The sequence below is a fragment of the Coregonus clupeaformis genome, chromosome 12 (assembly GCF_020615455.1).
Source record: "Coregonus clupeaformis isolate EN_2021a chromosome 12, ASM2061545v1, whole genome shotgun sequence".
In the NCBI taxonomy this organism is placed as follows: Eukaryota; Metazoa; Chordata; class Actinopteri; order Salmoniformes; family Salmonidae; genus Coregonus; species Coregonus clupeaformis.
This window is the reverse complement of record NC_059203.1, coordinates 53,773,218-53,785,326: the sequence shown is the minus strand read 5'-3', so window position 1 is coordinate 53,785,326 and position 12,109 is coordinate 53,773,218.

The following is a 12,109-nucleotide window of genomic DNA, read 5'->3' as shown; positions in this document are numbered from 1 at the left end:
AAACATTTTTAAACAGGACTAACCCGAGGGGGCATGTGCCCCTGTGCCCCACATGGGCATGACACCTCTGTGTGTGTGTGTGTGTGTGTATTGGATAACAGACCTGGATCGCATAGTGTCCTGTGTCACTAAATGTGTAACACATAGAGATGGTGTCCCTCCATTCAAAGAAAGAGAATATATCTAATTGAGTCATGAAGGTTTTTGTTTCAGTGCTACAACTTGTGTATGAGTCACTTCTGCTCAGGGTGCGACAATCTGACAGGACACCCGATACGCAAACACATCAGAGAGACACACGCCAACACTCGCTGTCACCCAATCAACACACATATACACAAACAGACACACACACACACACACACACACAAACACTTTCAGCTAAACTTAACACATACTTTCAGCTAAACGTAAGACACACATTCTCCCACTTCCAGCGAATTCCAGAGAACACCAAGCACCTCTGAGCGGAAATACCTTTCCCCACCCTCATGGCTACTCATCACATACCTGACAGCTACAACAAAAACACCATACAGGATAACACACACCCATGCATGTGCATGAGTGTACACACACACTCACACAACCTACTCTTATTTCAACCTTAATGTGTTTGCTGTAACATCCCACCTATGGAATGAACCTTACCAGGAAATAATTCCCTATAGTGCTAGGGTCATAAGATAAGAGAGAGACGCACCTTAGTTTTACACACACACAAACACACACACACACCGGCTGTAACTAATGTACAAGTCTGTGAGAGGTGAGTCACCTGGCTGCGGTAAAGTCATTCATTGTTCCTTGACTCAGCGACACCTGGTTTGTTTTGTCTTTACTTCTACAAATATGCTTGTGGGGTTCCTTTTCTACAGCTCAATTTCAGTTTCAGATTCAAAGTGATTCAATGTGAAGTTAAACACGCTTTGATAACATTTTTGATATTTTCTGCTTTATAAAGAAAAGCTGAAGTTGAATATGGGTTTATTAAGAGTCTGGAGTCAGTTATACCAAATCCATCCTGTTTATCTTTCTATGGGAAGTAGCCTAGTGATTAAGCGCGTTGGGCCAGTAAACCGAAAGGTTGCTGGTTCAAATCCCTGAGCTGACTAGATAAACAATCTGTTATTGTGCCCTTGAGCAAGGTACTTAACCCTAATTGTTCCTGTAAATCAATCTGGATAAGAGTGTCTGCTGAAATATGGAGTTGTTTCTGTTTTGTGACCTCCCCCCAGTTATCAGGACATCTGTCTGTGTGAGAGTGTGATTAGAAGGAGTCAGGCGCAGGAGGGTAAATCACCGAATACAGAGTTTATTCCGTCGTACACAGTTGCGCTGGATAGCGACCACAAAATACAGGCACAGGGGAACAATCTACCCTGGCAATACAAGGTACGGGTAGCTCCAGCAAAATACAGGCACAGGGGAAATATCTACCCAGGCAATACAAGGTACGAGTAGCTCCACCGAGCTCCACTCAATTCACATAAAACAATCACCCACAAGGACGAGGGAACACTTATACACGGACTAATGAGGGGATATGAACCAGGTGTGTGTAATTGAGCAAGACAAGACAAATGAAATGATGATATATGGAGCGACAGTGGCTAGTAAGCCGGTGACGACGAACGCCGAAGCCCGAACAAGGAGGGGAGGCAGCCTCGGCAGAAGTTGTGACAGTCTGTCCGCCTGGCTTGTTTACTGTTGTTGTTTCTGGCAGGCCATCTAGTGGGTGATGTCAGAGGTCTGGTCTGGGCTACTGTGGCCTACATCTACAGGATTACATCCCCTGATAATCACAGACACTCTGCTATCTGGCATCTCAAAGAGAGGAACACACACATACACAAATAGACACAGACCCTCACACACCCACCCAAGTTCAAATACACACACACCAACTCAAGCACACACTCACACAAAGACAAGATCAACGATGACCTATTTTATATGGACAACTGAAGACATGCAGTAGCTCCATATACAGTGCCTTGCAAAAGTATTCATCCCCCTTGGCATTTTTCCTATTTTGTTGCTGTCACGGTGCTGTGTATGGGTGTGGTGTAGAATCAGGCGCAGGCAGCAGAGGGTAAGTCCAACAAGACTTTACTGAGCACGAAAATTAATCCAAAACAGCCCGGAGGCAAAAAGACGCACACAGGCGTAACTACAAGCGCACACACAGGTGCGTAAATCTCTCCTCACACAACAAGGAGGAAGCTCAGGAAAAATAGCGTACCGACACGGGTAGCGCAACCACGACACGAACAATTACACACAACACAAACCTAACAACAAGGAAACTAAATAGGGTGCTAAATGAGACCTAACACAAAACAGGTGTGACTAACAGACAAAACCAAACAAACAAGAAACATAGAGCGGTGGCAGCTAGAACTCCGGAGACGACGACCGGCGAAACCTGCCCGAACAAGGAGGAGGAGCCGCCTCGGCGAAAACCGTGACAGTACCCCCTTGACGCGCGGCTCCAGCCGCGCTGCGCCTCCGGCCTCGGGGACGACCAGGGGGACGCGGGAGCAGGGCGCGTAGGATGACCACGATGGAATTCGGTCATCAGGGACGGATCCAGAATGTCCCTCCTTGGCACCCAGCACCGCTCCTCCGGACCGTATCCCTCCCACTCCACGAGATATTGGAGACCCCCATCCGGCGTCTCGAATCCAGGATGGTCCGAACCGTGTACGCCGGAGCCCCTCGATGTCCAACGGGGCGGAGGAGTCTCCTCAATCTCAAAGTCCTGGAGTGGACCAGCTACCACCCCGGCCTGAGGAGAGACACATGGAACGAGGGGTTAATATTCTTGTAATCAATAGGTAGTTCTAACCTGTAACTCACCTCGTTCAATCTCCTCAGGACTTTAAAAGGCCCCCACAAACCGCCGACCCAGCTTCCGGCAGGGCAGGCGGAGGGGCAGGTTTCTGGTTGAGAGCCAGACTCGATCTCCAGGTGCGTACACTGGCCCCTCACTACGGTGTAGGTCGGCGCTCGTCTTCTGTCGACGTATGGCACGCTGCAGATGGACGTGTGCAGCGTCCCACGTCTCCTCCGAGCGCCGCACCCACTCATCCACAGCGGGGGCCTCGATCTGGCTCTCATGCCATGGTGCCAGAACCGGCTGGTACCCTAATACACACTGAAAAGGGGTTAGTTGGGTGGAGGAGTGGCGGAGAGAGTTCTGTGCCATCTCGGCCCAGGGCACATATCTCGCCCACTCCTCCGGCCGGCCCTGACAATATGACCTCAGAAACCTACCCACATCCTGGTTGACTCGTTCAACCTGCCCATTACTCTCCGGGTGGTAACCCGAGGTAAGGCTCACCGAGACCCCCAAACGTTCCATAAATGCTCTCCAGACTCTGGAGGTAAACTGGGGACCTCGATCGGACACTATATCCTCGGGCACCCCGTAATGCCGGAAGACGTGAGTAAATAGAGCCTCAGCGGTCTGTAGGGCCGTAGGGAAGACCCGGCATGGGAAGGAGACGACAGGCCTTCGAGAACCGATCCACAACGACCAGGATGGTGGTATTCCCCTGTGAGGAGGGAAGATCGGTAACAAAATCCACCGAGAGGTGAGACCAGGGTCGTTGTGGAACGGGCAGGGGCTGTAATTTACCCCTGGGCAAGTGTCTGGGCGCCTTACACTGGGCACACACTGAGCAGGAGGAGACATAAACCCTCACATCCCTGGCTAACGTTGGCCACCAGTACTTCATACTAAGGCAGTGCACCGTCCGGCCAATACCCGGATGTCCAGAGGAGGGGGACGTGTGAGCCCAATAAATCAGCCGATCCCGGACCTCGAGCGGGACGTACACCCGACCCACCGGACACTGTGGAGGACTAGGCTCGGTGCGTAACGCCCGCTCGATCTCCGCATCGACCTCCCACACCACCGGTGCCACCAGACAAGACTCCGGTAGTATGGGAATGGACTCCACACACCTCTCCTCCATGTCATACCGACGGGACAGAGCATCTGCCTTCCCGTTCTGGGACCCAGGGATGTAAGTGATCTTGAACACAAACCGGGCGAGAAACATAGTCCATCGAGCCTGGCGAGGATTCAGTCTCCTAGCTGCCCGAATGTACTCCAGGTTACGATGGTCGGTCAGAATGAGGAAAGGGTGCTGAGCCCCCCTCAAGCCAATGCCTCCACACCTTTAGGGCCTGTACTACGGCTAACAGCTCCCTGTCCCCTACGTCATAATTCCGCTCCGCCGGACTGAGCTTCTTAGAATAAAAAGCACAGGGGCGGAGCTTAGGTGGTGTACCGGATCGTTGAGAAAGAACTGCCCCGATACCGGCCTCAGACGCGTCCACCTCAACTTGGAAGGGTAAAGTGGGATCCGGGTGCGCCAACACCGGGGCCGAGGTAAACAGGTCCTTCAGTCTCCCAAAGGCCCTGTCCGCCTCAGCTGACCACTGCAAGCGCACCGGACCCCCCTTCAGAAGAGACGTTATGGGAGCTGCCACCTGTCCAAAACCCCGGATAAACCTCCGGTAGTAATTCGCAAAACCCAAGAACCGCTGCACCTCTTTAACCGTAGTTGGGGTTTGCCAATTACGCACGGCGGACACTCGGTCCACCTCCATTCTCACCCCTGACGCAGACAACTGGTAACCCAAAAAGGAAACTGACTCCTGGAAGAACAGACATTTCTCAGCTTTGACATACAGGTCATGCTCCAACAGTCTCCTCAATACCCTGCGCACCAGGGCTACATGCTCGGCCCGAGTAGCACTGTACACAAGAATATCATCTATGTACACCACTACTCCCTGCGCCTGCATGTCCCGGAAAAGTTCGTCTACAAACGATTGGAAGACTGATGGAGTATTCATTAACCCATATGGCATGACGAGATACTCGTAATGGCCGGATGTAGTACTAAATGCTGTCTTCCACTCATCGCCCTCCCTAATGCGCACCAAGTTATATGCGCTCCTGAGATCCAATTTTGTGAAGAACCTTGCCCCGTGTAAGGACTCCGTCATGGTCCCAATCAGAGGAAGTGGATAGCTGTACTTCACCGTCACCTGATTGAGACCGCGGTAATCAATACACGGACGCAAACCTCCATCCTTTTTCTTCACAAAAAAGAAGCTTGAGGACGCGGGAGAAGTGGAGGCCCGTATGTATCCCTGTCTCAGAGACTCGGCAATGTAAGTCTCCATTGCCCTTTTCTCCTCCTGTGACAAAGGATACACATGGCTCCGCGGAAGCGCTGCTCCTGTCTGGAGGTCTATCGCACAATCCCCTTGTCTATGAGGTGGCAACTGTGCCGCTCTGGTCTTACTGAACACGAGCGCCAAATCCTCATACTCAGGAGGAATGTGCAGTGCTGGCATCTGGTTCGGACTCTCTACCGAGGTCGCCCCTATGGAAACACCCAGACATAACCCCTCACACTGAGCAGACCACCCTTTAAGAGCTTTCTCTCGCCACGAAATAGTAGGATCATGGGTCATCAACCAGGGAAGCCCCAGTACCACCGGATACGCAGGAGAGTCGATAAGATAGAGTTGAATCGTCTCCTCATGACCCCCCTGCGTCATCATCCTAAGTGGCGCTGTGACCTCCCCAATCAACCCAGATCCTAACGGACGACTATCTAGGGCATGTACAGGAAAGGGTTTTTCGACTGGAAGGAGGGGAATCCCTAACTTAACACAGAATCTGCGGTCTACAAAATTCCCAGCTGCGCCTGAATCGACTAGCGCCTTATGCTGGGACCGAGGTGCAACCTGTGGGAAACAAACAGGTAAGGTAATGTGAACGACAGAAAGCTCTGGGTAAGTAGGGCGCCTACTCACCTGGGTGGACTCCCCACTGTATGACCTGCTCTCTCCCTCACCAGAGGACCCTCCCCAGCACCTAGCCGCGGTGTGCCCTCCGCGCCCACACTTGGTGCAGGAGACTGCCCCCTTCGGGCTCCTACCTCTTCTCCCTCTAGCGCCAGCACCTCCAAGCTCCATCGGACACTGCTCGGAGGCGCTGGAGGGTGGAATGGGGGGCCCCCACCTGGGACGTCCGCGGGTCGCCAGCAGGTTGTCCAGTCGAATGGCCATGTCCACCAGCTGGTCAAATGTTAGTGTAGTGTCCCTGCAGGCTAACTCCCCTGCGGACGTCGTCCCGAAGGCTACATCTGAAGTGGTCTATGAGGGCCCTCTCATTCCACCCCCGCATCAGCCGCTAGAGTCCGGAACTCCAGCGCAAACGCCTGAGCGCTCCTCATCCCCTGTCGGAGGTGGAATAGACGTTCCCCCGCCGCTCTCCCCTCTGGTGGATGGTCGAAGACCGCACGGAAGCGACGGGAGAACTCCGCATAGGTGACTGTGGCGGCGTCTATTCCCCCTCCACTTGGCGTTGGCCCACTCCAACGCCTTGCCGGTGAGACAGGAGATGAGGGCGGAAACGCTCTCGTATCCCGAGGGCGCCCGGGTGTATGGTGGCAATGTAGAGCTCCACTTGTAGGAGGAACCCCTGACACCCGGCAGCGGTGCCGTCGTACGCCCTCGGGAGCGAGAGCCGAATCCCACTGGGTTCCGGTCGATGGACGGGCTGGTTGTCCGGTGGTGAAGGTGATGGTGCGATAGGTGGGGCTATGGGAACCCCGCTGGTCTCCCATCGACGAAGGGGTGTCCATGACGCCCTCCAAGGCGTGCCCGATACGGTTGATCCGGTGCTCGTGTCCAAGGAGACGCTCCTCCATGGGGTCGACGGGTGCTCCTGCTGATTCCATTCTATGGTGTGTAAATCTGTCACGGTGCTGTGTATGGGTGTGGTGTAGAATCAGGCGCAGGCAGCAGAGGGTAAGTCCAACAAGACTTTACTGAGCACGAAAATTAATCCAAAACAGCCCGGAGGCAAAAAGACGCACACAGGCGTAACTACAAGCGCACACACAGGTGCGTAAATCTCTCCTCACACAACAAGGAGGAAGCTCAGGAAAAATAGCGTACCGACACGGGTAGCGCAACCACGACACGAACAATTACACACAACACAAACCTAACAACAAGGAAACTAAATAGGGTGCTAAATGAGACCTAACACAAAACAGGTGTGACTAACAGACAAAACCAAACAAACAAGAAACATAGAGCGGTGGCAGCTAGAACTCCGGAGACGACGACCGGCGAAACCTGCCCGAACAAGGAGGAGGAGCCGCCTCGGCCGAAACCGTGACAGTTGCATTACAACCTGTAATTGAAATGGATTTTTATTTGCATTTCATGTAATGGACATACACAAAATAGTCAAAATTGGTGAAGTGGAATGAAAAAAATAACTTGTTTCAAAAAATTATAAAAAAGAAATAACGGAAGTGGTGCGTGCATATGTATTCACCCCCTTTGCTATGTTGTCCCTAAATAAGATCTGGCGCAACCAATTACCTTCAGAAGTCACATAATTAGTTAAATAAAGTCCACCTGTGTGCAATCTAAGTGTCACATGATCTATCACGTGATCTCAGTATATATACACCTGTTCTGAAAGGCCCCAGAGTCTGCAACACCACTAAGCAGGGGGCACCACCAAGCAAGCGGCACCATGAAGACCAAGGAGCTCTCCAAACAGGTCAGGGACAAAGTTGTGGAGAAGTACAGATCAGGGTTGGGTTATAAAAAAATATCAGAAACGTTGAACATCCCACGGAGCACCATTAAATGGAAAGAATATGGCACCACAACAAACCTGCCAAGAGAGGGCCGCCCACCAAAACTCACGGACCAGGCAAGGAGGGCATTCATCAGAGAGGCAACAAAGAGACCAGAGATAACCCTGAAGGAGCTGCAAAGCTCCACAGCGGAGATTGGAGTATCTGTCCATAGGACCACTTTAAGCTGTACACTCCACAGAGCTGGGCTTTACGGAAGAGTGGCCAGAATAAAGCCATTGCTTAAAGAAAAAATAAGCAAACACGTTTGGTGTTCGCCAAAAACCATGTGGGAGACTCCCCAAACATATGGAAGAAGGTACTCTGGTCAGATGAGAATTCTTGAGGGAAACCTGTTTCAGTCTTCCAGAGATTTGAGACTGGGACTGAGGTTCACCTTCCAGCAGGACAATGACCCTAAGCATACTGCTAAATCAACACTCAAGTGGTTTAAGGGGAAACATTTAAATGTCTTGGAATGGCCTAGTCAAAGCCCAGACCTCAATCCAATTGAGAATCTGTGGTATGACTTAAAGATTGCTGTATACAAGCGGAACCCATCCAACTTGAAGGAGCTGGAGCAGTTTTGCCTTGAAGAATGGGCAAAAATCCCAGTGGCTAGATGTGCCAAGCTTATAGAGACATACCCCAAGAGACTTGCAGCTGTAATTGCTGCAAAAGGTGGCTCTACAAAGTATTGACTTTGGGGGGGTGAATAGTTATGCACGCTCAAGTTTTCTGTTTTTTTTATTCTTTCTTGTTTGTTTCACAATAAAAAATATTTTGCATCTTCAAAGTGGTAGGCATGTTGTGTACATCAAATGATACAACACCCCAAAAAATCCCTTTTAATTCCGGGTTGTAAGGCAACAAAATAGGAAAAATGCCAAGGGGAGTGAATACTTTCGCAAGCCGCTGTACCTTTCTCTGTCTCTGTCTAACTCCATCCCTCAGTCTCTCTGTCTCTCTCTTTACCTGGATGTGGGGGGTTTACTGAACTGGACGTTCATCAGAGCAATTCGTATCATCTCTGACATGGGGAAGGTCTGACTGAGAGCTTAGTGAGATCACAGATCTCTAAGTAAAATCACCATTGGATCCAATGGCAGCTGACATGTTTAATCATGGTTAATCAGTTAGTGACTTAGTTCGGTAGAATTACAGTGCAGTGCATGTCCCATCATGAATGATTCTCTCAAGAAAGAAAGAAAGAAAGAAAGAAAGAAAGAAAGAAAGAAAGAAAGAAAGAAAGAAAGAAAGAAAGAAAGAAAGAAAGAAAGAAAGAAAGAAAGAAAGAAAGAAAGAAAGAAAGAAAGAAAGAAAGAGGCAAGTGGAAAAAAGAGAGAGAAAAAGGAAAGAGGGAGGTGTCCCATAGTGCTAGCTAGGGAGATTCAGCCATTATTTCCCAGCCTCAGGGCTCGTTCTGAGAAGATAATCACATTACTGTACAGGGATGGGCTACTGCTCAGAACACACACACTCCCCCCCACACACACTCCTGAATGCATGCACACACACATGCACACATGCACACACAAACACACACGCAAACAAACACATGTACACACACACATGTACACACACACCATGCCCACCCACAGGGAAAGGCAAACCCCCTTCAGCCTGTTAACCATTACCTGTCAGAGAGAAGCTGGGGGGTTTAAACCTGTTGACTCTCAGCTGTCACTCATGCCAGACCAGTGGTCCCAAAACAACTTCTAGCCCCTCCCCTTTGCCCCCACCTCATCACTGTTGGTAGACATGAAAGGATCCCCAGCCTGGACATATGCACGCACACACACACAGACACACACACACAAGTCTCTCCCCCTGCAGGACCCAGAGCCTGCAGGCTAATTTGTAGCTGATGTGTTGCTGGGGAAGCACAGCTTTGTCCAACCCAGTGGAGAGTAACAGTCCATTCAGGCCTACAGTGGCTCTAAGCCCTCACCACACAGCTGCTGTCTGTTTAAGGTGAAAAGGCCTGGGCTACAAATGAAAGGATGGAAGACAAACGAAGGGGTAATATAAAGGGAGGGGGTGGAGGAGAGGGAGTAGAAGAAGGGGAGCATGGGGATGGAGAAGGGTCGGGGAAAGAAGAACGGAGCAGTGTGTGTGTGTGTGTGTGTGTGTGTGTGTGTGTGTGTGTGTGTGTGTGTGTGTGTGTGTGTGTGTGTGTGTCAGAAGAGCAGATTAAGTAGGCTGTAGGGGGATGTGGCCTGTTGTTCACCTTTAAGGGGTGGAGTTAGGGTAAGGGTTAACAGTATAGAGCTCGCTAGCTTGTAGTCCTAAAAACTCGAAAATTTGTTAGCCATGGCTCGTTGGTCAAAGCCTATGGGGAAATAAATGTTTTTTTTGTAGAGTTTTTGGAAAAATGCTGAAAATAAGGTTAACACAGGCTTAGGAAATCGTATACATTTTGTTCTATGAGATAATATCAGTCAGTTATCATAACCTTTATGAATTATGAAGCATTTATGTGCTTTATGTGTTTGTTTTGATTACCTAAATGCTTCTAAATTCACAAAAAGTGACGTTAGCTGATGAAGATTACCTCATACAACAAAATGTACTGTATAAGATCTCCTAAGCCACAGACCTTATTTTCAGCATTTATTTAAAAAAACTTTTAAAAAACCATTATTTCCCCATAGGCTTTGAACAACAAGCCATGGCGGAGTTAGCCTCCGTTAGTGCTTTTCAAAAAGACGCCATTACTATCTCTCTCTATTGATGGGGTTTGAGTTAAGTCTTTGTGTTCACTACCATATGGCCCACTGAGTTCAACAATAGATCAAGATATGCACACACACTCACGTGGTCACTCACCCAGACCTCACACACATACATGTGCACGCACACAGACACACAGACACACACACACACATGCACATACACAATCACACACTCCCTCATCCACATGCTTATTATTTGAAGTTGTTACAATGACCCTATAGCTGCCCTCCCACTCCCCTCTCTCCCCCTCCCTCAGTCAGAGCCCCTATATCTGTGCACTGACCCAAACCTAGGAGAGTGCCAATGCCCAAACACACACACATCCCAACACACATCCTAATACACACACTCACTCCAGGACACCGACCGCATTCTGATGCCCTCCGTGAAACTGTGTCATGTCAAGGTCGGAGATTCTTACACGGTTTGTTGAGGGTGTGTGTGAAAGGGAACTTGTTGATTGTGTCCCTGCTGCCTTAAAGACATGCTCCGGAACTTTTGTGACTACTAAGTATTTTTCAAACCTCCCGCTTTGGACTGGTTGTGTCAATGTGTTGTTCATACTGTACATGCATAATCTATGTGCAGAATTACTCTCTTACCTCAATTAGCAACGAAATCCCAAGTTTGAAAGCGACTGTTTTTCTGGAAGCTGTGCTACGCCATTTTCCCTACATTTTCCACTCATGGGCCAGCCCCCTAGCAATTCGAGTTCAACCAATGAGCTTCAGCCCCTCACCATTGGAGTGACAGCTAGCAAGAGGCACATGATGCACACACAGCAGAGAGCGAGAACAATGACGTGGTCCAGACATCTGCACATACTGTATGTGATGTAGTACCAATTTTCAGGGAATACTTTTGGCTAGTGAGTGCTCCTTTCAGAACTACAGGCAAAAAAGTATACAAATGTACCAGAGAATCTCTTTAACTTGCTTCCTTTCCTTGTCCATCAAGATCCCTGATCTCAAAAGTTACCCCCTGTATTGGGACTCTCTCCTATAGGAGCAACCTTAAATCAGCACATGTGGCATTCGAGAGACATGAGACTGGGACTGAACTGAATGAAGCTCATAAATGTCATTACCCTTAAATCACTGAAACCAACAACAAAACAAAGGGAGGGGTAGAGGGGGGTAAGAAGGGGAAAGGGGAAGAGGGTTAGGAGAGGGAGATGGAGATTTAGCAGTGCAGGTTGGGTTGGAGCCCTCATGAAGCAGAGTGTGTGGGTGAGGTGGGATCCCCATTCTGGCAGGCTCAGGATAGATAGGAGGAAAATAAATGAGACAGAAGGAAAAGGGGAGGAAGAAGTTAGTTCAAGTTGAAATGGCAGAGTGTGTTAAGGAAGAGTAAGAGTAAGAAAGAGAGTTGAAGAGAGAAAGAGAGAGAGAGCATGGGCTATGCATGGGGTAAGACGGGGGGGACAGGACATAAAGGCATACAGAGCAACTAGTGAAAAGGGGTCCCTATAAAAGTCCAGAGCTCTGCAAGGTCCAGATGGCCAACATTGCTTGGCAGATGCTTTGTATAACATTAGCAAGCCTTTATACACAATAGGACAGCCTTATGACATGTTTACAGACTGAGGATGTTTGTTTTTAAGTGTTGCATTGTGTAAAGACTTGTTGATTAGCTATGCATTAGACATATATTTGTCTTCATTATCATACCCAGCTCAGATA